This window comes from Lygodium microphyllum, chromosome 20 (assembly GCF_053477565.2).
Source record: "Lygodium microphyllum isolate KBCC chromosome 20, Lygodium_microphyllum_v1.1.10, whole genome shotgun sequence".
Taxonomy (NCBI): domain Eukaryota; kingdom Viridiplantae; phylum Streptophyta; class Polypodiopsida; order Schizaeales; family Lygodiaceae; genus Lygodium; species Lygodium microphyllum.
In genome coordinates this window covers 74,937,953-74,959,502 of record NC_141154.1, presented here as the reverse complement: position 1 = coordinate 74,959,502, position 21,550 = coordinate 74,937,953, and the positions used below count along the sequence as shown (strand labels likewise).

Sequence of the window (21,550 nt, the reverse complement as noted above, 5' to 3'; positions counted from 1 at the left end):
GACATTTATGATTTTTTTTTAACAAATTCCAAGCTTGCTTAGAGTTGAGGTCCATTTTCAGGGTTTCTTATGTGAATTTCCGTGATTTTGTTTACTCGTTGATACGAAGCGAGGAGATATTGTTCTTGAGGTCGCTTTGCCAAATTCGCGTCGTATCGTCGACTAGCAAAATCGTGTAGTATCGTACTTTCACTCATGTCTGAGCCTAAAGATGTTGTAGGCTCCCAAGAGCAGGTAACCCCTTCTAAAAAAAGAAGAAGATTGTCATCAGGGTCAACAAGAGCTTCTTGTTGTGCTGCCTTCTCCCCTGAAATTCCCACAGCTTCCTCCCCTTGTTCAGTAGCAAGTGTGGGAATGCCTAAGAAGTCTCCAATCAAAGGCAAGTCACCATTGAGGGTTTCTGGATTGTCTCAGATCACAGATGTTTCTCCATCTGAAAGGCTCCTAGACTTTCTTCTTCAGAATGGCATGGAGTTATCTTATTACGGAACTGCAAATGATATTTTCAACCTTGATTGGGATATTGACCATGTATTGAACTCATGTAAGAAGTTTTTCTTGGAGGAGTTTGCTGAGTTTGAAAGTATTGCGTTTCTAGTGGTTGAAAAGGATGCAAAGGAATATGTTCACATACCTATTGGGAGCTCACCTTTAGAGAAGTACTCATTTTCAAGAAAATGTACATCTCATTCTCTTGACTGGTTTTGTACCTCAGATTTTTTTTGTTCTGGTCATTCTAGGAAATGTAGGCTTATGTCCAAAACAGTTGCATTCATTGCATTTTCTCTTGTAAAATATCCTGTGAAATTTGATGAGAAACAATTAGAAGGTCCAAAATGTTCCAGTTTTTGCCTTTTGGATGAGGTAGCAAATGACAAGGATGCAAAGGAATGTTTGGACCCTGAGCAAGAAGCAAATATTGCTAACAAACTAGATGTTGCCCAATTCAAAGTATTGAAGAAAACCATGCAAATGCAGATCTTGTTTCTGTCTCTTCTTTTTATACTGTTGCTTCACTTCCAACTTTCCCTATCAAGGACAAAGAATACATATTGCTAGCAGACATTCAAAGGCTCTTCAATCTTAGGGAGGATTATTGTTTAGCCATCATTGCAGAGGCTTCTAATGCTGCAAATGGCATTGTTGACATCGAAAATGAATCGAAAGAAGAGTTACTTAAACTTGACACTAAAATTACGGGCGACAAGTTTATTGAAGTAGGGGATGCCCTTTCTCTTTGTTTTCATAAGGCATAGAATGCTAAGGAAGAGTATGGGATTACTGAAGAGGAATTCCACGGCCTTCAAGACCGACTTAGAATTTCCAATTTTGGAAGAGAAGAGTCGCAATATGTTAAAGAATTGGAAGATACCAATGAGGCACAATCATCAATTAACATATGGAATCCAACTAAGCTAGAAAATGATGAAAATCAATTGGTACTATTATCTCAAATTTTGTAAGATTTATATACATTAATATGTTTGATTTCAACATTCATTTGACATTTATCTTTTTTTACAGTTGGAGATTGAAGATTTTGATAACTTCTTGGGACGGGGTAAAGGGACAAGAGGTGGTATTAGTTCACATAAAGATGTTGCACTTGGCCATTACTTAGCAAGGATTGATCCGCATGTTTTCTTGGTTTTTCATAACATCTTCTCAGAGGAAGCAACATGGCCTATACTATGTATTAAGGCACTTACAAGGCTACTTGGTTTCTCTGGGTTACAATACAATGCACACAAGGTGATGCTCTTGGAGAATACTGCGGCAATTAGGATTTTTGGTTATGGTCTTGGTTTCTCTGCTTCTAGAGCTGGATACTTTCTGGCCCTCTCATCTTATGCTTTGGCAGCAAATCAAACTGATATAAAATCAATAGTTGGCTACAAGAGAAGAAAATTTTTGCATTATAGAGGAAATATCCTGGAAAGGGAGGATGATGTAAAGGCTCCTGAGAGCTAGCTTTGTAGTTTCCTTTCTTGAATTCTCAAGTTGAAGTATTCATTATTTGAAGTTGTCGTTGAAAAATACTATGAATTCTTAAGTTGAAGTATTCATTCTTTGAAGTTGTCGTCGAAAAAACCAATTGAATAGCTCCTCAAGAGCATTGCTTTTTGTAACTCCGCCTCCATGTCTTGTGCTTCGAAAAAAACTTGTACGTGCTTGATAGTGAGATTTTTCCATGCCTTGGCCGCTATAAGTTGCGAGGGGGCCTTGCTCCTCCACAAAGTAAGGCCCATGGATATGAAGGATATGCTGCAAATTCATAAGAGTAACAATCAGTTTTTGCCAATGGAAATTTTATCGAAGAAAGCTTGGATTAAATATTCTCTCTTACCAAATAAAAAGTGGTATCTTTCTCTCCCCATGCCTCCTTTATTGCCTGAACAAGATTTGTAATCGAACATTTAAACTCTTTTGGATACGTGTACATTTTCGTTTGTTGCTTGAGGAGCTTTAGGAAGACATCAACATGTCTCCAAACCTCCATCCTTAGAAATGCAAGTCGTGGTGTGGTTGCAACGTTTGTCATTATTCCACATGGCTCTCTCCAATGCTCCCAAGTAATGCTCACCTATTTTCCTGTATGGTTACTTAAAAATCGCCTAGCTTTTGAGCCTCCCATTGAGACATCAGCCAAGACATCTCTTGTTTTCCCTAAAAGTGTTGGATCTTTTCTTAAATGAACTTGACCTCCATGAAAACCCCTTTTGGAGAGTAATGCCTCACATTTGTCAATACACTCATTCGATAAAGACAAAGGCTTAATTGAGTATGCATAGTCAAGATGTAACCTGAGAAGTTTATCAATAATTCTAATCTCTGCATGCAAAGTACATATATGAACATTAGTAAGAGGAATTGAAATAATTGGATCCCATATATCTTCCTTGTTTTTTTAAAACTTAGATCTATAGAGTCTCTAGTTGGGGCTCTTCTTACAGGGTGTAAGTTGCTCCAATTTTTAGACCCAACACTTTCCATGCAATAAATACAAGGATATTTTGCATTTTCCCCATTACATATTCCAAGCATACATTTGATAGTTTTCAAGTTAGCGCTCATGTGCCATTCCACATTAAAATTACCAACCCCATCAACAACTAACATTTCTCCTTCACTTTGAGACTTAATAATGTTTGGAATACCTGTATGAGTAAACAACCATTTCAATGTTTCATAATTCTCAATTGGTACCTGAGCTGCACCAACCCACCAAATCTCCATCTTAGACTGGAACTTATGCACTGGTGCTTGACCCCCACCATTGTTGTATTCCAATGCCCTGTTCATGATGCAAATGTTGACTCTTTCCATCTTTTGTCCTTTTTGAATCTGTGCTTCATCTAACTTCAAGGCAAACTTTAAAACACCGTGACATTCCTCCAATGTGAGTCTATAGATGTGAACCATTGCAATCTGCACTCTTCTTAGATCAACCCATATATTGTTAAATACATTGTATTCAAAACTAGATTTTCTTTTTGTCTTTTCATATGGCACAGATGCTTCAATATGAATGTATTCCCCGAAAACTTGTGGAATCTTATGATTCATGGTAGTCCTTGCAACCGATACTCCTAGATTTTTAAACCATAATCTTGAGATAGTCCGATAACCTTTTCAACTAATGCCCACAGTATCACATGTCTCTACAATTTCGTTTGGTTTTACAGTGTCCTTTAAATCCTTCACTAATTCTTTTAGAGTTGGGCCTCTCAAATCCACATTTTGAGGTGACCTAAGAATCCTCAAAATATCATTCTTATTCATGGTCTCTTTTAAAAAACTGAATCTCTCCTCACTCTCACGAATATTTATACCCGACATGTTGGAGACATATTTTTTTGCAAGATTCAATCTTCTTTTCTTTGCTCTCTCACACAAGCTAGTTATATTTTTTAATGGTCTCTTTCTCTCTCTTAATCCTATTGGAGTTTTCTTTAAATGTGCTAACTTGTCTTGTAATGACTTATTAGCATTTTCCAAAACGTCAATCTTATTTGTTAGCTCCAAAATGCTTGTCTCTGCAATAAATAATGCTTTTCTCATTTCATTCATCTGAGCCATGTATGTGTAAGATGCAGAGGGTAAGCTTTTACAATACCCAAGCATCCCATTATAACCTTCCCCAACATATCTCACGTAGTTATGAATATTTAAAAAATTAGGAGGTTTACCTGTTGAAGGATCCTTTGGATAAATATTTCCATCTATCCACAAATCCATATGTTTCTTTCCTTGAATTCGCAATCTATTGGCCTCCATCTCATCTGTTAGTACTCGACGATGTATACTTCTTCAAGATGAATAAATTGGATCTAGTTGGATGGTAAGTTTGAATTTGCATGTGCTCGCATTTGTATCACTTGCAGAGGTGTTGCTAAAAATTTTAGTAGATCAACGATCGCAGTGATAAGAAAGTGAGCACAAAGAAGAGAATGGTGAAAGAGAATGGAGAAAGAGAATGGCGAAAGAGAATGGAGAAAGAGCGTGTGAAAAGAAGACACGGGAGTAGACAAATCGCGATATAGGTGGACATTTCTTGAAAATACAAATTCTCCCAAGTTCCAAGACAAAAAACGGCCGAAAAGGTGACACTGACATAAATTAAATTTGAGGGACAATTAATGGCTCAGCTCTTTGATGAATTCAATATTCTCTCATTAATCACATCTGAGCAACCAAATTTGGCGTTTTCATTCTTCCAAAATCTCAACTAATTAGCAACTTAATCATTTTCTTACAAGTGCCTTTTTTGAAGCGCTTTTGGCCCTAATGTAGCTAGGAAGCTTTATAATTTGGGCATTCGCATGTGGAAAGACTTATGGGATGCTGAAATCCTCAATTGGATTGATGAAAATGATGCGATTAGAATATGGGACCTAAATGAAATTGGCTCAAGGAAATATTGGCACAAAGAGAAAGAAAATTGGCCAATCTCCTACTATGAAGCCAAAGTTAACACGATGGCATACTTCCAAACATAAGCATGAAAGAAACCAATGGACTACAGAAAAGCTAAAGACTTCATAAGGGGTGATGGTAGGCACATCCTAAAGTTGGGAACCTATTAGAAAACAAGCTACCCCATGAACCAAGATGAGGACCTGGAAGAGGAGAGTCAGAAACTTGGGGGCCTTACTCCCTCAAAGTACTTCAATATGATATTATGGGAAGCACTGATGAACAAATTCCCAAGAAAGGATAGACTTGACAGGTCAAAAAAGATCTCATAACTCTGTGGCCTTTGTGTGATTGTGTTGAAGTTCAAAGGCTTTGGAAGGAGTTCCAATGTTGGATTGAGAGAGCAAGCTTCCATGCTATGACCTTAGCCAAGCTAGTACTTTTTGGAGATGGGAGCTCTATGAATGAGGGGCCTCTAGAAGACTGCAACATCTCAAGTGTAGTTGGAATTTGGGCCATTTGATGCCACCTGAATAAGGTCTTTGGAAATGCCCCTAGATGGAAGGACTTAGACTTTTCACGAGTTAAGATTGAATTACCAACAGCCTTATAAGGTGTCAAGAAATCTAGCTCTACCCTAGAAGCTATACATAAGGCTCTCAAGAGATGCTAGCTATGTTTTTGGACAACTAAGACACATCCCCACCATTGGTTGTTGATGTAAACATTCTTTACTAATATACTTTGCATTATTTGAAAAAGAAGACCGCAAATCAAGGCATAAATGGATGTATGGAGATGCATAAGCATAGGAGGCATAACACCCCCTTCTCTTCTTTCTATCTTTCATTCTTGTGCTTCAATGGTGTTGTCGAGACGTGTAGACACTACAAGCCTATCCTTGGATGTGATCAGAATCCAAGCATGTAAACATTACGTATGAAGTTTTTCTTCATGTATTTTCACTTTAAATAATTAAAAAAATCCATAAAGTTATAATTAGTAAAATAATAAAGGAAAAAATGTAGGGTTTTTAGAGAATTTAATTGCTCAACTATCTAGATGAGATGTTGGGAAATTTTTATGGGGGAATTTATGATTATTTTTGGAAAAATAAAAATTATTAGAAAAATCATCCACTTGATTATTTAAGTGAAATATTAGTGAGAATATTTGAAAATTATAGCAATATTAACTATTGAACATCAAACATCTTCTTGAATGTTTAGTCTAAAATGCTAGGGAAAATATGATAGGATGCATAGTGATATTAATTTGGGGAATATTATTAAAGTAATTAAATATGATACATCCCTTAACAATTACTAAATTTGGGTGAAATAATATTAGCAAAAATACTATTAGAAATTGTTGAAATTGAGATTCATCTATATTATACTAGAATTCAAATAAAGCACAAACCTATCTTCTAACCTAAGTAGCGAAGAACCATGCACCTCCAAACCAAAAGCCACATGAATTCCCAATAGAAAGTAAAAATTAAAATAAAAAATTGAAATCGAAATCAAAAGTAGATAGAATAAAAAATAAGGGCCTTTTTTCAAGAATTGCAAACCAAAAAGATACATAAGCAACTTTAATATACAAAAATAGTATAATATAGTTAGTGCACTAATAAATTATAAATATAAACATTGAAAAGTGTTATTTTTATTTCTACAAGTGGCAAAAATTGACTAGTCATTGAGTAGAGATGTCCAACATTAAGCAACCGGGGGTACCTACTAGCAAATAATTTGTCATAGCTACCAACAATAACATGTCATGCGAGTTGGCAGTTGTTGACAACATGTGAACTACATGGTTACAAAACATTGAAGTTTAGACAATGGAAGCTTTCAACCTACAATCTCATTTTCAATCCTAAGGTTGTGCTATACTTTGTTGTTGATGCTGCTAACCTGCATATTTTCCCTTCTTGCTTAGCTTACTCAGCCCATAGCCAAGTGGCTCTATCTCAGCCTCTACAATCTACAACCAAGACGGCCAAATGGAAATAGAGGCATGAGAGAGAGAGAGAGAGAGAGAGAGAGAGAGAGAGAGAGAGAGAGGAACACTCTGGGTCTACAATTTGTAGCTAAGGTAGGTAGAAGGCATGAGATGCACAAGTGAGAGAGAGAATGTCATGATAGCCACTAGAGCTGACATAGAATTTGCAATGGGAATTGCAGCTCATTACATGGTGACACATAGTATGCAACATTGGGACATCATGAAGGATATCATGAGATACCTTAAGAGCACTACACACACTTGTACCTTTGGTATGGTAGCTAGGACATTCGAGTCATGGGTAACAAGACTTTGATTATGCAAGATGTGCAAATAGTAGAGAGTCCACTAGATTCTCATTATGCAGGATATGTAGATAGTAGGAAGTCCATCTCTAGTTATGTCTTCACCAATGCTAGAGGTATCGTTTCTTGGATGTTTAGGGTGTAGAAATGCATTGCCTTGTCTACTACCAAGGTTGAGTACATTGTAGCCATTGAGGCTTGCAAGGAGGCCCTATTGTTAGGTTTCTTGGTTGCAAACTAACTTGGTATCACAAATATGACTCTTACATTGCATTCAATATGAATGCTGCCCAATTGGCATATAATTTAGTCTTTCATGCAAAGACCAAGCATATTGAGGTCTATCATCACTTTATCTGAGAGGTGGTGGAGGACAAGTAGATAGAGATTATCAAGATATCTACTAATGAGAATCCTAATGATCTACTCAATAAAAGTCTCATAATGAAATGCTATGCCTTCCTTAGAAAGATGATGGATGTAGGATGAGATGACATCTATTCCTCATCCAATTGTACTTACATGTACACATTGTACTTTGTCACTTTTTTCTTGTGTTCTCCATATTCAAGCATATTCACCTTTAAATAGGAAGTTGTTGCATGTTAGAGGCACATGTGCCTAGTCACATGCATTTATCTTGTACTTACTACTCACACACCTATATATTGTAGGTGGTGGCCATCCATCATTGTCACTTTACTCTTTATTCTTACTATTCCAATAAAATAAGATAAGGTAGGTCACACATTGTGATGATTAGAGTTCCCACATGCCATCTTGCTCTCTCTTCTTGCTCTAGCCTCCATAGCTCTTTCTTGCTTCTTTTGATTATGCTCTCATTCTTGCTTAGCCCATCCACCTTTCAAGGCAATGATTATTTGGTTAAATATAGCTAATTATGGAGGTGAATATTATTACAATAAGGCCAACCCAAATTATGTTTATCTAGCTAACATTTATGAAAGCTTCCAAACCCATATATTGGGAGAAATAGTGCATTGCAATCACATAGTTAAATCATGTACACCTTAGCATAATATGTTGTAAGGCATGGAAGTCAAGTATAAAAATGAAAACCCTATTTTTTAAGTAGGACATACACTTGTATGGGCATTAGTTTCATCCTCTAGTAGCAATTACATGGGAGATTCACTACAAGTAATAAGGAGATGTCACCTTCGTGCAAGGAATATATGAAAATACCCCTTATCTACCCCCTATTTATGGGACCTTACCTTATAAAATGTACCTTCCTTCCCTTAAATAACCCCCCTCCCTTACACTCACGTGGTACCATATGGTAAACCCTAGTGGACCCCTCGGGAGCAATTGGGACTTTGGTTGTTTTACACTACATATAAATGAATGGAATATTCTCTACATTGGAGAATACATATGTGCATTCATATCCTCCCTAGCTAGGTGGGGTGTCATTTAAAGCACTTAGATAGTTCCTATAGCCATTTTAGGTAGGGATATGGAGCTATGTCAATTTCCTAGACAATTATATTATTGAGCCATAAAAGCCACAAATTTTCTTAAGAATAACTCTAGAAAGTCTATGCAAGTGGCATGTATTTAAAGCCATATTTAAAGTACCCACACAAACTTTGAATAGGGTAATGTGGCTTAAGTGTGACTTGGTTGTCATGGTCATTGTTGTTGTGTAAAAGACAATAAGAAATGCAAAATGAATGAGCAATAGTTTTTCTAAAAGAATCTAGAGCTCTCTCTCTCTCTCTCTCTCTCTCTCTCTCTCTCTCTCTCTCTCTCTCTCTCTCTCTCTCTCTCTCTCTCTCTCTCTCTCTCTCTCTCTCTCTCTCTCTCTCTCTCTCTCTCTCTCTCTCTCTCTCTCTCTCTCTCTCTCTCTCTCTATGTATGTATATATGTGTGATGTGGGCATCAGTGTCCCTTACACAAAAGTCTCAAAACAATGGAGTTTCACTTGTGGGTTTCTATTCTTGTTCTCATTATTATGCTCTCTTATTTGGAAGGTTTAACAAGCACTTGTAGTAATAATTACTATAACCATCTTAAAAGGGCTAAGAGATGCAAGGACCATTTCTCCATTGGGTGTATCAACCTAACCAAAATTTGACCAAAGATGACAAAGATAGGATAAGGTTTGCTCTCAATCTTGAATACTTGGAGGCTGAATACTTTTTGTGTCCTACTTTTGGCTTTGGACTTGCCAAGTTTTCCCCCAAGCTCATGGGCGGTGGACACTACCCAATGGGATGCTAGCGTGCTTGCCTAGATGAGTTCACCTTCAGCATCTCCAAACAATTTGGCTTTCAAGAAATCAATCGCATAAGGTACATCTTCTCTAATTTTGACAAACAATCTCATGTTCTAAAATTTCTTATCAATGTGTAGTTTGAAACTTGTAAAAAGATGTTTCTTTCTTTACTACCTTTATTCATCAAGAATAGGACTGTATCTATAAACCTTTTCTCACCAATTCCTACCCACGTCAAACACTTGCACACATAAAAAAAGCTCTAGACTATACCTAGACTTGCAAGTTTTTGTTTTTTCATGAATAAATTCTTGTTTCTTATGAAAATATAGCTCAAGGGGATTTGACAACAACTTGGATGCATTAGTCATGGTGTTAATTTGCCCATTTTGTGACAAGTTGATCATATTAAAAGCCTCACATATTGGGAAGAACACCATAATCATTTGAAAACAAATATAGATCACCCATATACCTTTAAAGTCAAGCCTCCTTACATGTCATTTTTTCTTCATGGGATGTAAAGAACATTGATTTCTATCAATGCACAATGAAAAACTTACATCATGAGAGGATCACACATCTAAGTGGAACAACTTGATTTTCTACAAAGCAAGGCTAGTTACATGTCTTGTGACTTATCCATAAACCTTGATGATTTTTTAATCAACATTTTCATGTTCAATGTTTCCACTCCAATGTCATTAGATGATAATGTGGAGTCAAAATTTCCATGTGTTTACTTAAGAGACATATATTTTTTAAATACACTTAACAAGGTTCAATGTATCATGTTTTCTTTTGCAAGCTTAGAGCTAAAAGTGTATGCTAGTATTTTTATATTTTATAATGCCTTATTTTCCTACAAGAGTGGAGCTAAAAGTGTATGCTAGTATTTTTGTAAAAAAATCCTTATTTTCCTACAAGACTAGAGCTAAAAGTGTATGCTAGTATTTATGCATTTTATCATGCCTTATGAATCTCCATGCTCTCTAGTTGTACAAAGTTATTCTCTCAAAAATTAATTCCATATGAAATGATTGCATACAATGTTTTGACCCACATCTCATTGCATTATTCCTTTGTGGTAGTTGTGTTTTTAGTGAAATGCATTTATGAAAGAAATTAATTTGGGGATAACTTTCTAAATTACCTTATTATGCTCTTAAAAAGGCTAACATAACTAGATTTTATGTATATTTACAAGATGAAATAATAATATGTGGTGCTAACAATCTCTTTAGCAATCTCTTGAAAGTGAAACTTTATATTTGGAGGCACTAAGAATATAGAGGCTAAAAACAAGACCTAGACTAATGAATGGAGCATTTGCATGGTGGGCAAAGCAATCAAAGTTGCATCAATTCCTTGTAGTAGTCTTGCTTTTAGTGGGAATGCATTCATGAAAGAAAAGGATTTAAGAATAGCTTTCTAAACCCCCTTACTATGCTCTCAAAAAGGCTAACATAACTAGATATCAGGTCTCTATACAATATGAAATAATAATATCTTGTGCTAATAATCTATTTATCAATCTCCCAAATGTGAAAAGTTAAATTTGGAGGCACTAAGAATATAGAGACTAAAACAAGAACCAGGCTATTGAAGGGAGCATTTGCTTGGACTTTTGTTTGTGGACAGAGCAATCAGAGATACAATTGGTATCTTCCAAGAGCCCTTATTGAATATAAGGAAGGGTGTATGAGCAGAATTCATGGATAAAGCATTTGAAACACAACTAGATCCCCCATTCAACCCGTATGCTGATAGCACAAGGTTCTTGATTGCTTCTTATGTTCTACCATATGTAGGGTTAACAGGGTATGTTGGAAGCAATTCTTTTCTGACGAGCACAACAGCAAAGAGAGTAAGTGCTATTTTTTCTAATACCTATGCATGCGAAAGATTTTGTGGGAGTTCTCAAACTTAAAGAAATGATAATGGATAAGGTACCCTATCCAATAAGTTGATTATAATAATTCTAAGTGGTGTAAGTGCATTCCAACACCCTCAAATTGAAATGTGACTCTTTGATTAACTATAATGATAGGGGTGATGACTTCTTGGAATTCTTAAGAGGTAGGAAAAATCATATCTACATTTTGAATAAATCTATTGTGTGACTATGCATGAGAGCTTATTTTATGCATTTGGTGTTTAGAATTTGCAAAGGTCTTAGTAGGAATGGAAATTTTTTGGCTTGCAAGAGGCCTCAAATATATGCCTTTAAATCTAGCATGTGAAGAAGTGATTTTGGATGTATAACTTAGGTATGATGTGACAACTATTCTAGTTATACCATGGCCCAAGTATATAAGTGTGAGAGAGTTTTCCTTTTCTGTCAATAATGAATATAAGAAGTCCCATAATTTATTTCTTTGTTTTTCTCTCCTCCTATAACGAGTTTGATTACTCATTTCTCCTAATTATTTATTTCTCTCCTCTTCTACTAATACTATCTCTTCTTTCTCTCTCTTGCAACTTCATTCCATCATTTTCCTAGTTTCACTTCTAACAAGTGCTATCATAGCTTTTTCTTTGATCTATTTTCTCATGTCTAATCTCATTTTCATCCCTTATATCCAAAAATATTAGAAAATGTGATTTTACATAAACTAGGATGGAACATTTATGTCTAGGAGACTCTTATAGTTGGTTCAAGACCTAATTATAGCTATTGTGGAGCTACATTAACAAACTATGGAGATGAAATGCCAATTTGAGTAGGTTGTAAAAATAAAAATTAGGCTAATTTTAATGGTAATTTTGGAGGGACTTGAGTAAATAGCACCAAGGGAGGTTATTCTCAAATACAAAAGATGCCTTCACTATCTTAAAGAGAACTTCCATGGCTTCCACTATTCAAATTTTGGGAGAGCCTACTTATTTTTTGTGTGGATCTTGTCAAAAACAACTTGTGGAAGAGATTGAGCACCATATTTTGTAGGACTCACCATATGAATTCTCAACAAATATCCATTGAATTTGTGGTGTACTTTTGGAGATTTTATTCATTTATCTTTGTTAAATCTTGAGCTATACCTCAATTCCTCTTTCTTTCTCATACTTTCAAGAGCTCTAAAACCCATCCATCCACGATTAAATGTTTGCATCAAGCTCCTTGGTACTCCAAAATACTTGCATGCACCTCTTATTACACATCAAGAGCTTAATCTTTAGAGATATTGCCTTGAAATCCATCACATTTAAATAAAGATTATGAGAATGCAAGGAATGATAGCTTTCTTAATCCAAATAGGGTTTTGAATAATGGAGCTAAAGACAAAGGACTAAGGAGCTTATATCGCTACCATGGATTCTAAAAGCCTCGAGTGACACCTAAAGATTAGATTTGCAAACATTTTGGCCTACATAGCATTTTCATCAATCAAGCTTTCCAATGGAGTGCTCCTTGGAGGTAATACTTAATTATAGCATAGTGATACTTCATTTTTGTTAATAATATTATTCATTTTCTATTAGAAATATTGATTGGACTCTAAGCTTTCTAGTTTCATCCTATTGATTGATTAATGGATCCTAAGCACTTTTTCGAGCCATTACTTTATGATTCTCAATATAAGCAAGCTTCAAGCATTCAATACTTTTATTTCTTGTATCAAGGTAGGTATAAGGATCCTTTTAAAAATTTCATTACAAATGCCTTGCAATTCTTATTCAAATAATCTTCAATGCAAACAAGATACCTAGCCTTCCAATTCATATGCAAATAATCTTCAATGCAAATATGATACCTTGGGTGGGTATGATGAGATATTTTTAGGGGAATGGGGTGGCTTCCTATGAGTGCCCAAGATCTAGAAGGATGTGACCATTAGTGGCTTGAGAAAGTGATGCCTTCAAAGGACATGGAGCCTTGGCATGTTGGCATGTGCAAGTGCTATTTTAGACCCTTCGCTCTTCAATGTAGCTATCTCTTACTTTCAAGTATTTAAAAAAAGCAAGGAAATAAATTTATATGCAAAGCATTTTGAAGTGCTATTCTAGACCCTTTGCTCTTCATTGTAGTCATCTCTTACTTTCAAGTATTTAAAAGAAGCAATGAAATAAATTTATATGCAAAGCATTTTGAAGTATGCCAAAAGTGAATTGAAAAGGGTATTTTTTAATTGATTGGAGGGGTTGGATTTATTTGACATTGGTTAACTTTTTGAAGCTTTTGGAATTGGTTTGAAGTGTCTTATATTCAAAAAATGGTATTAGATAGGGCAAGTACTTTTGTATAGTCAAAGAAACAAAACTATATTTTGCTGATGGTCTATTGAGTGCTTCATGCATAGATCTCACTCTTGGATGTGAATAATGGCCTAAAACTGAAGTCTCTATATTGCAATGAGCTATGGTGGATGGGAAGGATTTCATACCTCGATGTTTAGGATGTCAATGAAATAGGACATGACTAAAAATCTCAATGGTTTGTTTCATCTATTGCTTAAGCACAAGGAAAATGGACCCAAAATGATGATTGCATTTATCACATTATTACAACTACTACAAGTGGGCATTATGGCTAGCCAAACCCATCCATTTTACATGAAAGTAAAATATAGAGCATCCTAGGTTGTCTACCAATATATGGAACATATGTTCAAGTTGCATGAACCTCATCTAGTAATTATGCATTGTAAATATTTTCAATTCCATATTCAAATTTCGGTAGCAATTATTCAACTCTTTGGAACCAAGCTTGCTCCTTCAAATACCTATCATCCTAAAAAATGATGGCCATATGAAGAGAATAAGCAAGTGGTTGGAACTACACTTGAGGCTCTTATTGTCATGATGTTCAAGTATCTTGGGATTAATGGTTTCACTTGGTTGAGTTTGCATATGAAAACACCACTCATGCATGTACTAGGATTCCCATTTTAATATAATGCATTGCTATAGAGTGTACTTTCCTATTGTCATGTTACATGAGAAGGTCAAATATGAGTTAGAAAGAATGTGAGAGAGGCCCTTCTTCAAAAGTGTAAGATCAACCTCAAGAAAGATCAATAAAAAATGAAGTTCTATGTTGATAAGGCCCTTCTTCTATGTTAGGACCCACCCAATGTCCATGTTCACACATGGCTTTGCTCATAATGGGGTCCTTACAACTTTGAGCACCATGGATCATTGGTGGCACCTTACGAGGGTGGGGCATTGAACATTGGTGGCACCTTACGAGGGTGAACTACATTCTTGGCTCAATGCGGAGTCTTTGAAGATGAATTCAAAGGGGATCCTTTGCAACAGATTTGGTGAATTTGCTCCATTCTCCTCCGTTGGATAGGACTAGCTCTATTATCCCATCCTCAATTAAGTCATGCACATAGTGATATTGGATTTCAAAGTGTTTGGTGCATGCATGAAAAACTAGATTTTGGTCATATCTTAGCACTATTGATCTTCATCTTGTACTCCCATATGCCACAGGATCCTCCTTAACCATATTGCTTCACATGTAGCAAAGCAAGCCACCTCGTACTTTGCAATGCCACAGTTGGTTGCTTCTTACGCTGATCCAAGAGAAGATTCTTGAACCTAAAGAGGAACAATATCCAGAAATTGATTTCCTATAATCGCTATCACCTACCCAATCTGAGTCATAGTTCCCCATAAGAGCACTTATGGAACTGTATGTGATACCATAGTCAAGAGTTCCCTTCAAGTACCTGAGCATCCACATCCCAGCTTTCCAATAACTTTCTTGTGGTTTGTTTAAGAACTTGCTCAAAACCCCAATAGCAAAACTAATATCTAGCTTGGTGTTACACAAGTAGATGAGGCTGTCAATCAACTTTCTGTACCTCCCAATGTCTGCTAGTGTGCTGATGTATCCTCAATGGATAACTTCACATTGACCTCCATAGGTGTAGTTATCTCCTTACATTTAGTCATGCCAAATGCTTTTAAGATCTCCCATGCATATTTCTTTTGAGACTGAAGATATTGCCAACAGACTTCAATCCCCAAATAATAGTGCAACAAGCCCAAGTCTGTCATTTCAAACTCAGAGCTCAAAGCCTTTCGAGTCTGATGGATCATAGCTTCATAGTCACCTATAATAAGAAGGTTATCCATATATAGGACAATCACCATAGACATTTCACTATCCATGTAAACATACAAGTTAGCATTTGAGGCATATCTTTTGAAATCCAAACCTTGAAAGAATTTATCTATCCACCGGTACCATGCTCTAGGGGCTTGTTTCAGCCCATATAGTGCCTTCTTTAGCTTAGAAAATTTGTTCTTAGAATGGGGTGCCTACCCTGGTGGCCGAGCCTTGTAGACCTCCTCCTTGAGGTCACCATTCAAGAATATTGATTTGATATCCATTTGGTAAAAGGGCCACTTCTTATGAATAGCCCACTGCAAGTATTGTGTGAATAATGGTCATTCTAGCAGTTGAAGCAAATGATTCTTGAAAATAAAAACCTTTAACTTGTGAAAATCCTATGCAACTAATCTAGCTTTGTACTTTTCTAAGCTGCCTCGACTATGCAAGCAAAATCCTTTCTTTGCTCCCCTATTTTTAGTGACCTCCTTAGTCCATCTGCCTTTTATTCAACTATTGTAAGCATAGGATTATTGCGATCATAGGGCTACTTCACCCATCACATCAATGGCTTTTTTAATGGTATGATTACAAGATGGTGAACTTTTTTCTCATCATCCAAATATGATGCTTTCTCCTCCTTGAGAGTAGGGATAACTCTTGGAATAGGTTCATAGTGGACTACTTCTTCGTTGGATGATAAAGTGGAAGAACTTATATTCTCCTCCTCCATTGTATGTGGCCGCTCCTTGAACACCACATCACGGCTCGTTATGATCTTCTTTGCCTCTTGGTCATACAATTTGTAAGCCTTTTCTCATCACTATAACCAATGTGACCAAATCTTTTATACAAAAGTTTACTTATGCCCACACCAGTGGTGGCTGTAAGAGTACTTAGGTCATATAGGTTGTTCCTTCTTTCTCCTTTTCCAACAATTTTGCTAGCACTATCGATATTTTTGCATCTATCTTAGTGAACCTTACCTCATGTCCAAGATGAATTATAGAAGCAAGCGATACCATATTTCTCTTAATCTCTAGAACATACAACACATTTCAAAGATTCTTGAGTTCACCATTTGCAGTAACAAAAAGGAAATAATATATGTACCCTCAACAATGAATTTTGCATCATTCCCAATCGTCACAATGATGGGTTCTTGTAGAGGCTTCATAGAACTATATAGGCCTTTCGTATTAGTCATGTGACGGGAGGCGCCACTATCCAATACCCATGAGTCAGTGTGTTAGATATTTCTTGCACCGAGGAACACACTTCGTCAATGGTTGCTGTGAATAATCTAACTATGCTTTAGCCGTATTGGCTATCTCCTTTCCTTTAGTCTTCAATTTGCCATTCTTTTTATATGCCTTCTTGACACAACAATATCTTTGGATGTCCTTTCTTCTTGCAGTAGAAGAACTTTCCTTGAAAATTTTTCTTACCACCCTTCTTCTTTTTGTCACCGTTGGTAGAGGAACCACGTTTGCCTTTTGTGTTGGCTGAGAATGCAATATCTCCACCATTGCTACCTTCTTGGGCTTTAAGCCTCAACTCCTTCCATTAGTAATGCACAAAATTTCTCAAACATCAAAGCTTGGGGTCTCATCTGAGTGTTTAGGGTAATTACCAATCCATCAAACTTTGATGGTAAAAACTAAAGATACCTTTGAGCTAACTCCCCACTACTCTTTAGTACCAGCCATCTAGTCGCACAAATACTTGATCTGAGTGATGAATGCTTCAATTATCTCTCCTTCAGCAAACTTCTCTACTACTAGTTGATTCTCTAAGTTCTAAATCCTTGTTTGATTTGTTGTTTTAAATCAAGGTCAAAACACTCTCAAACAACTCGTAACTAAGACACATAGTGCATTTGTGTTCCTTCTTTTCCAAGCTCATAGACGATCTACATTTGGAGGAATCATAACACTCAAATTTGATGGGTTAGGGGTGGGTTGTGGTTTTGGGTCTGTCTCCAACACCATCTCTAGAAGCTCATAAGAATTAAGGATAGTTGTGATTTTAAACTTCTATAAAGTATAGTTTGCACCATCTAACTTGCCTTCTGAAGGTTGGTGGACAAATCCTCAGTGTTTGAATTGCTAGTACCACTTGATGTGCTAGCACTACTACTTGATGTGGTAGATGCAATTTCTCCTCTTTGCTATTGAAGCCCTTGCCTTTCATGTACTCTTCACTCCTCAAAGCTCCATGGGCTCTGATACCATGCAGAAATTACATAGTACAGTAGATAGAATCTTAGCAAAGGAGTAGAGAACACATAGCAAATATGAGAAGAACAAAGATTGCTTTAATTTCAAATGAACTGATACAAAGATCGCTTTGTCCACCTATGCGCTTCCACTGTGAATCTTAGATGGTGATACAGACAAATGATAGGTGAAAAGATTAAGGGTAGCTATAAGAACTCTGATTGAGGGAAATATAGATTCATGATGGCTTTAGAGGGGTCTTCCTTTTATGGCATGGGAAGCTAGTCTGGTCAACATGTTTGACCATATTACGAATCTTCCCTAGTTGGTCTCTTCATCATTAAGGGGCCAATAGCCCCTCTAAGACCCCCCAACTAGGGGCTACTTTCACGGCCTTTGCACCCCAAAATAGGGGCCCTTGATAACTCCCACATCGCACAACTCGATGCATTGTGCCTCGAGTTGCTACAAGCATAACTACTCTATCTAGCCCAAAGGCTATTATCCACTAAGGTCACATTTTTGCCATCTAGTCACATAGACCTCACCTGATATACAAGTCAGGAACCCATCCAATGACTGTGCTCACATATGGCTTCTCCTCATAATGGGGGCCTTACAACTTTGAGCACCACGGATCATTGATGACACCTTATGAGGGTGGGGCATTGAGCATATCTAGTAGCTTCCACCTACAAATGAAGAGGGAAATATTGAGGAACAAATCATAATTAATAGGAGAAGAATATTAGATCACATCCTATCTTGAAACAATGGATAAAATGGAAGGGTTTCCTCATTGAAAAAGCTTATTGGAGAAGCAACTGCCATTCTAGAGTTTAATAGAGTTAAGGGGGTGAAAGAGCATTCAAAATAGAGGCTCTACTTTCAGGGTGGTAATTTATTCAATGTCGATTCTCTATTTTGGTTTGGAACTTGAATTTTGATGATACCAATATGAAAATCATATGATGTCAATTACACAAAAAGATATATCGAGCTCCTAATTTGGTCTAGGTGTGGAAAGTTATGGTTATTTTCTAGAATAGGCTTTATAGATGATAATGTAGTGGTGCACAAGCACCCAAAAGACGACTCATCTAATTTGACATGGAGATATATAAGCTATTCAACTCTTAGCCATTAGATGGACAATTAGCACATTATCATTTTTTCATGCACCTAGTAGAGTGCCTTTATGTTAGCTCCATTGTTTGGAGCTACGTGTAATGAGTTTCTTTCTTGGTTTTTGAGGAAAAACATTGATGTAGGGACAAATTGTAAATAACTGGTTTGAGAGATTATATTTTGATATAGTAAGACTATAATTGTGGTGATGACATGGCCCAAGTATGTAAGGAGTAAGAGACTTCATTTTCATAATTCATGAAAATAAGAAGCCACTTCACTTCTCTCTTTCCTAGTTTCACTTCTTACATGGTGAAATGTGGTTTAAATTGATAGAGAGAGAGAGAGAGAGAGCATGCATATGAACACTAATCATTGGCATACCTAGGATTAGTCACTAGAATCTTAAAATTCCTTCCTTAGATTGGTTGTTGCCAAATGGAGTTCTTGAATGAATCTTCTATTACTCTATGTGTAACAACAATAACAATTAACAAGGGTGTACGTGATCTAACTATGCCAAATGTGGATACATCTTTTGTAACTCTCCAATGATACTCTTGACATAGACCATGCATTGTGGATAGGTCCAAATTTTTGCATCTCAATTGTCATTACTTGTTTATTACTTGAGAAAAACAAGAGGTTCAAAGGCACACTTGCTTATAGTTTATGTCCAAAAGTGATCTATACAATTCATCATCGTAGTGATGATCTTTGGACATAATGAAGAAATATATTACATAAGTAAGACTAATTTCATTGATTATGACACTTGTACATTAAGAGGGAGATTGTGTCACATCCATATAATACCTTTTCCTAGGAAATGTATTGTTCATTGCAAACCACTTAATCAACACAAGTGCCTTACATAACATTATGAGTGATTCACACTTTAGCTATATGTTGTTTAATATTCACCAATCATGATTATTATTATTGGATGAGACCTAATGTGACAAATTTTAAATCATTATTGAACAATAATTATATCATTGTTTAATAAGTCCTCATGTAAACATGATATATTCTTAGTGTAAACATTATTTTCCCTTGTCCTCTTTAATAGCTTGACAATATCTCCTCCTTTCACATCTTTTTTGCCTATTCTTGTTTTTGCCTTGGCATGGTTGCAAAGATAGCAAACAAGAGTAGAGATGTGGACCAAAGACCCAAACCAATAACACTACTAAATATTAATGATGCACTATGCAGCTTGTTGCAAGTCTATTAGGGATAGAATCTGGGCAAGATGCAGTGTTAAGGACAATATTGTATACAAAGAAAGATGAGATGGTGGATGACTACAACTATACAGTTGCAGATTTCACAATGAAAATATCCAAACTGCGAAATGAGCTTGGGATGACAAGCATTGTGGATGAGGATGTTGAGCTAGACACAAAATGCCTAAGTGCCAATAGTAGGACTACCCAAAATGTACTTTCAGGAGACAGTTACTCCCTCTCTTACTCTTGTACACCTAGCCAAATCCTTGGGATAATCTATGGAACAGGAGATGCAAGTCAACCAGGTGGTTTTTACCCCAAAGGAGCTCAAGGACAAATTGCTCAATCTTTCTTGAACCACACCTACATCTAATATTTGAACAGTATATGATGATCACGTTATGTTTCTCCCCATATCATTGAGAAATACATCACACCTTGGGATTGGCTTTTGCAAGATAAAAAATGTGTAGCTTATAAAAATTACAATAAACATGATTAAAGTTCAAGAAATAAATCTACTATGCATGTGTGTGCATAGGCAATTGTGCACTATGTTTTTCTCTATGTGTGTGCTCATGTGCATGCATGGGTAGCCATATTAGGATTCATCAATTTGTTCTTTTTATACTCTATTAAAGTTACATTAAAAAGCCCATGTGTATATATTTATTTTGTGCATGTATCTATGCATGTTTTGTCTTATAGGATGGGAAAAACAATGTCATAAGCATTCATGTGCTCATTTCACCATTTTCCTCCATTCAGCTAATGTATGCCACCTAATAGGGTCAGTGAAGAGAGGATTCTATTTTCCACTTAAGATGATCATAGGAAAACATATTTTGCAAGTTGTGAATCTTTGTTTTGAGCACAATTAATGAAAACCACATGCGCACACACACGCACACACGCACGCACGCACACACACACACACACACACACACTCTCTCTCTCTCTCTCTCTCTCTCTCTCTCTCTCTCTCTCTCTCTCTCTCTCTCTCTCTCTCTCTCTCTCTCTCTCTCTCTCTCTCTCTCTCTCTCTCTCTCTCTCTTGTAGGAGTAAAACAGGGATGCTCACTTCCACACTACTATACATAGACACGTGTCTGACTACATTGATAGGGGAGGTAGAGCTGGAGCTAGCCTACTCGATTGTAAATATTGGTATATTATATATTGTTGATGATATTGTACTCATTTTAGACTCATTGGAGGGCTTGATTCACTACTTGGATGTGCTATATAACTTTTGCAAAGATAGAGAACTCATAGTGAATCTTGGGAAGACCAAAATCATGGTATTCAGCAACATGGGTGACTTGATCTATGTATCGATTCATATTTGGGGAAGATGTAGTGCATTATGTTAGAGAATATCTATACTTAGGAGTCATTGTATCTAGCTTGATATTTTCATTAAGGGGGAAA

At 36.4% G+C, this 21,550-nt stretch overlaps 1 pseudogene; it reads left to right on the top strand.

Moving 5' to 3' along the window:
• Nucleotides 1–9,287: 9,287 nt before the first annotated feature.
• On the top strand, nt 9,288–20,493 carry LOC148019031 (ferritin-like catalase Nec2 pseudogene; annotated as a pseudogene).
• The last annotated feature ends 1,057 nt before the right edge of the window (nt 20,494–21,550 follow it).